The following is a 6,000-nucleotide window of genomic DNA, read 5'->3' on the forward strand; positions in this document are numbered from 1 at the left end:
TTTGTTTGGGGTTGTTTATTTGTTTTAATTTTTTTGTTTGTTTTATTTGGTTTATTTATTTCTTTGTTTGTTTAATATAAAGAGATATCTAAAGGCTCACCCACATCCTTTATTCTATTGTGATCTTTTCTGCACCAAAGACAGGCTCTAGTAGCTAGCAGCAGTATTATTTTATACACATTAATTTTAAGTGAAAAATGTATTCCTATCCTATTGTGAGTAGGAATGTCCTATTTCTGTATCTTATGTCACAGTCTGTAGAAACTGATTTGTACAAGAGCTCAGAGTACATTCCCTCCTCAGGTCCATCTATGCAAAAGATTTATTAATTATATTTTGTAATTTATTTATTTTGAGCCTCTTCCATGATACATGTTTTCTTGAGACACATCACATGTCACCAAGTGTGGAGACTTGCCAAAAATATTGGAAGTCTTTGCCTGCCAATCCCATGGGCTTTCGGAGAGATTTTTTTGTTTTTTAATTGTCTCATTGGATCAGAGCGTTTGGAGATCAGATGACATCAGATTTAGGATTTAACAGAGCAAACCTAGCACGTAGAAATGAAGAACTGCAATGGGACTGCATGCTGCACCAGGACAAGAATTCTAAACAGGTACTGTGCTCTGAGATGCCAGAAGAACATACTAAGGGGTTAAACTGGAGACCTGCTTTATTCCACTTATAAATCAGGCTCAAACCTTAGTACATTTCCACCAAAGGCCTGCCAGAAAGAGGCCCTGGAAAACAGGCTGTCTGGGGAATGTAAGGATATACAGAGCTCTGGCCAATTTGATCACAAGTTGACATGTAGCCACATTCTGCAGTAAAGCACAGGTTTGTTGGATCAATAAAGAATAGAGTGTTTTGTGAACTTCTTAAAGAAGTCTATCTTTCAAAATATGATACCAGGAATCTTGGGATAAAGATGATGCATAAGCTTTATATCTGTTGGAGTCTTGGGTATTTGCGTTTCTGTCAGTATGGGAATTCCCACTGGTAATCTTCAGGTCTGACTGGTTTAGTGAAGATTTTAATGGGAAAAAAAAGTGTGGGGGAATAACTGTACTAATTTCTCAGTAATTTTTGAAAATCTGACAAATCTGACACATCTCAAAATGTGGCAAACAGTTTAAAATCTTAGAGGACAGATTTAAAACAATACTTTGGAATGTGAACAGTATATACTTTTTTGGTTTTTTTTGATGATGATGAGCCAGTGGAGCTTGCTGCAGATGTGCAGTTATAGACCTCTGTTCAAAGCTAACTCCCAGTACAGAAAAATTGAGCATTTTCTTAGGAAACTGGGCTAAGCAAGATTAAGGTGACATTTACAGGTATGATGACCCTAAAGAAACAAAGCAGTCAGTACAGAGGACCCTGTGCCCAAAGCATATGCATTTCCAGGGAGTTAACTTTGGATCAGCTGTGATGCCCTGGACCTCTCTCTTCTGTGTCTTGGCCCAAATGCCCATCAGTGGCTGGAATGCACAATGTGCCCCAGGAGAGAGGCTTCAAAATTCCTGACAAAGTCTGAGCATGGCCCACTGTTCTGAACAGCTGGCTGGCACCAGCTTAGTGCAGATGAAGAGGTTATTTCCAGCAGGAACAGCCATGGGTTTGTCTTCTGTTATCCTCCTGTCCTAACAGGAAAGCAAGCTGGATGTGCTAAGGTTCTGCTTATTTCCCTTTCAGCTGCCTCTGCAGCTCTAGGGCTGAAGTTAGCTTTGTGAAGCATTTCCTGTACTTGACTGTTGCAATCTTAGGCTTGCATACCATCCAAGAGCCCTCCTCGCAGCAAAAGCAGATGAAAAAAAAAGAGACACATGGGTCCTTGATCCAAATCCACTGGTCCAAGTCCATGGATGAGAAAAATTTTACAGTATCTCAATACATCAATTTTTCAAAGTTTTACTTGATATTCCTCCTAGAGAGCTGATAAACCTCAGTATGACAAGCGCTCGGGGGACAAGTACTACATTCCTGGTTAATTTCAGTGAGGCTCCCAGAAAAATAATGGGCATCTAAAAGCTTTAAAACATGTAATAAAAAGGGCCAGCAATTTAAAAAATGACACCATTCATCATATTAAGCAATATCAATCTACTAACCACTTCCTTGCAGTCTGACAGGACGCAAGCCTGAAAATGTTGGCATATTTGGAGAAAAGCTGATACCACTACAAGTTGTTTGTAAGTGCAGCAATAATCAGAAAACATTAAACTTCACAAGAGAAGAGGTTAAATGGTGGCTGGAACAGTTTCATGGATACACTTATCCTTTTTTTATTAAATCTGAAACAATTTTCTTTCAAAACTTCATTCCAGAGTGCATTGTTCCAGTGGGTTTTTTTCTTGTTAAGTGGACTGATGAAAACGTGATGTTTCTTTGCCACACAGCCTCAGTTGCCAGACTTAGTTTATCAGTCTTATCGGACTGCCTGCCAAAACTTCAAAGCCAACTGATAGTATCACCAATTATTAAAACAAAAAAAAAAAAAACCAAAAAACCTTACAAAAACGCAGTCTCCTTCATTATCATCTTCTGCTGGTATTCTGGTTAGTGGTTTTCATGTCAGCTGTGCATATTTCTGTGTTGCTTTCCATGCTGTTCTGTGGATCTCTTCATGTTTCCTAGAATTGCTTTCCCAACCCTCCCTGAGGAGGAGGAAGAGGAGGTGTTTTTCCCATGTATCCTACCTTCAAACAGGGCTGCAGGTCTTGCTGGCTTCTTTGGACACCCACAGCTCTTTGGAGGGAGTCTTCAGCATCATGACTCTGCTCATGGATTCATCATTATTCTATTTTAACCACACCATTTAGGGACTACCTGTTGTCCTCCACAAGCAGAAGTACCCAGAGAAATAGTTTTGTTTTGCTCCAGTGGCTGTTCTTTCTCCAGTGGCGAGAACGGTTGCTCCTACCCAGGATTTGCTCTTCAGATCCAAACCATCCCAGCAATACACACATCTGCAGAGGCAGTCAGCAAGGCCCTGGTAAACAGCTCACAGCTGGTACATCAAACAAGAACAGAATTTACAAATTTTTGCATGGTTTCATGGTCTGCAAGACAGAAGATTATCAGCGGCCTGTTAGTCTGAAACACCCAGGAACATATTCTAATTAAAGCATGGGTTAAAATATCCTCCAGTTATAGATCATTCATCATTACCAATAATGGTAGTATTTCAAGCATGCTTCCCTGCATACAACTTTTTAAACTGTTGTATAACTTGTGGTGAAAGCACTTGATTTGCTCATATAGTGACCACTGCACAATGACACCTCACTCAAAACCATTAACCTGAATTTTCAATTTTATTCTTTTTGAAGAATGAAATTGAATGCTTGGTCAAATGTGGCCCTTTTAAATTTGAAATCTCCACTTTGCCTTTCTGTATTGCACTGTACTGGCCAATAAAGACAGTCTTGTCAACACAAATACAGTTCTATGTTCAGCTGATACTGTGACAACTTTTAAACTTTATATCCGCTCACAGTTCTGTACCAGAAGCGTACAAAGTCTCTTGAGGGCAGAAATGGTGGAACAGAGTCTGGTGGTGGGTTTGGTTTCTGCTTGTTTGTTTGGATTCCTTGTTTGTTTGCTCTGTGGTTTTGTTGACTTGCTTAGGTTTCTTGGTTTTGGGTTTTTTTTTTTTCTTATTAGGAAAAGAAATGTCATTCTTTCAAGTCTGATTCTAGTTCCTTGGTAGCAAGTATCACGTGTGTTGAGTTTGATATTGAAGGTACCTACTCCATAAAGAATGACATAAAGTATTCATCCTGAGTCCAAAGGAAAGCTAGGAACTTCTTAAATGTGTCCAGAGACAGAAGATAAGGTCCTCAGCTGCTCGTGCTTTGTTCATCTGTATAAATCTTATTTGCAGCTAAGCTAACTGTGCATGGTCACCTTTAGCTCACATTTCCTACTTCAGATGGCTGTGAAACATCCTGAAGTATCCACTTAGTTGGACCTCCAGAGCAATGGTAAAAGTTTGCAGCTTCAGCATCTTCCATGGAATAATTCCTGCCACAGATGTTCTCAGGCATTACAACATTTTTGGCTTTGATACATTATTGTTAAAGAAGGACAGTAAATGATGCAGAAAAAATTAGACCTTGTGAAATGAGCAGACCAAGTTTTTAAAAACAGGAGGGAGAGGGATTTTATTGTACGCATGGATTCCTCATGCCTAGAAGTTCTGATCTTGTAAATACAGAGGAATTCAGGCACTTCCTCAAAACCTGAAGAAGAAACATGATCAGATCTATTAAAAACAGTTTCAGGAGTGCTGGTCACCCTTGACTGAATGCTGGAATTACTATATAAGCCATCACTCATCCTCAAATTAGAATGAACAAACCACTAAGAATGTGATTGAGGGGATCATCTTTCAGCATAAAAATTATTTCACATTGCTTAAACACATGATTGTCCTATTTCTTGGCATTCAATAGATATGCTTTACGATGACATTATTATTTATGAAAACAATACTATTAATCTTAATATCTTGAAAAACTTTAGAGAAGGGTCACTAGCATTTTGCTACTTGAAATATGTCAAATTTCCTGGCCAGCTGCCAGAGGAAGTGTTGTTTACCTTACTGCACTTAATAGACAGTAGATCCCATGCTGTCAGATGTGACCTTTCTCTGTTGCTCAAAATTTAGGGGACACCAATAGTACTTTGAACAGCTGGTGAGCATGGCACAGACCCCATCATCTGAAAAAAGATAGTAAAGTTTGTCAGATGCTTTGGTGCTCTTCAAAGCAACAGAACTGACTTCTATTATAACAGGTGATTTGTTTCGACCTTCAGATATGTATTAAAAGCTTCTTCTGACTTAAAGATAAGCCTCCTCTTTCTGTTCAAGGTCAGGATTTGATCTGTGCTATGGCCTGAATAAAAACTCTGCCTTGCTTGCCATGGTCAGAGTGTCTGGGTCAGAGTGTCCGGGACTGCCTGCATCTTCAGCTCCAGGAGCATGTCATTCAGATGTCTTAACTTTGCAAAGTCCAGCAGAAGGGATAAACTGTAATATTTGCACTAGAAGCTTCTCACATATTTTGTACTGCATGCAAATATTTCCCCACTTCTAACATTCCCTGGTATATATGTTTCCACCAGGAGGGGATTGTCCAGTTGTGGCCTTCACCCATCAGTCACTTTGTGACATTATAAATTATTTGAGAGGAAAAGGTACTTAAACAACAATTTTTAAAACATTTATGCTAAGTCAGAACTATTGTGGGTTTATTATGAGTTAATGGAGGAAAGGAGCAGGTTTGAATTCTCCACTGAAAACGTGAGACAATAAGGTGTATTTTACAGACACAAACTGTAAACTTTGAAACATATCCCACTCTGTTAATAAGGGCAACCTTCCCATGGGTTGAGAACTTCTCAGAACTGAGAAGTTCTGCCTCTTTTCACAGATGTGGAATGAAATGCCTCAGTTTTAACTTTACCTGTGCATTGTTTTGAGGAGTTGAGTGGATGAGAATGGCTCTACTGAACAGTGTTGACGATGAATAAAAATAAATTTGAAAACAGGACATGGAAATCCTCCTTAATTTTCTAAAATATCTGTGCTCTTCTTCCCATCATGTCCTTCTCTGCAGTGCTGTCTCGTCCATTCTGATCTTTCTGGGAGCACATTCTTCTTACTTAGTCTCCCCAGTATGTCCGTGCTTCTTCTATGGGATGGACCAGCTCTTTGGACTGGCACAACAAACTTACAATGTTTCCCAATCTTACAATGTCAACAAGAAGGAAAAGATCCTTCCCTAAACACTTGAATAAATTTTCTGTGAAATATTTAAGTGACATGCAGCAGGTCATACTTGTTGGAGGGCAGTTCAGGGGCTGCAGGTCCAGCAACTTCCAAGGAGTTGGCTGGAGGTTATTGTAAGGTTTTAATAGGAGAGCAATGTGATGGATGTTGCAAAATATGCTAGGAGAAAAGGGAGAGGCCGCTGATGTGCAAGATGAAGAAAA

This window comes from Geospiza fortis, unplaced genomic scaffold (genome assembly GCF_000277835.1).
Source record: "Geospiza fortis unplaced genomic scaffold, GeoFor_1.0 scaffold962, whole genome shotgun sequence".
Lineage (NCBI taxonomy): Eukaryota > Metazoa > Chordata > Aves > Passeriformes > Thraupidae > Geospiza > Geospiza fortis.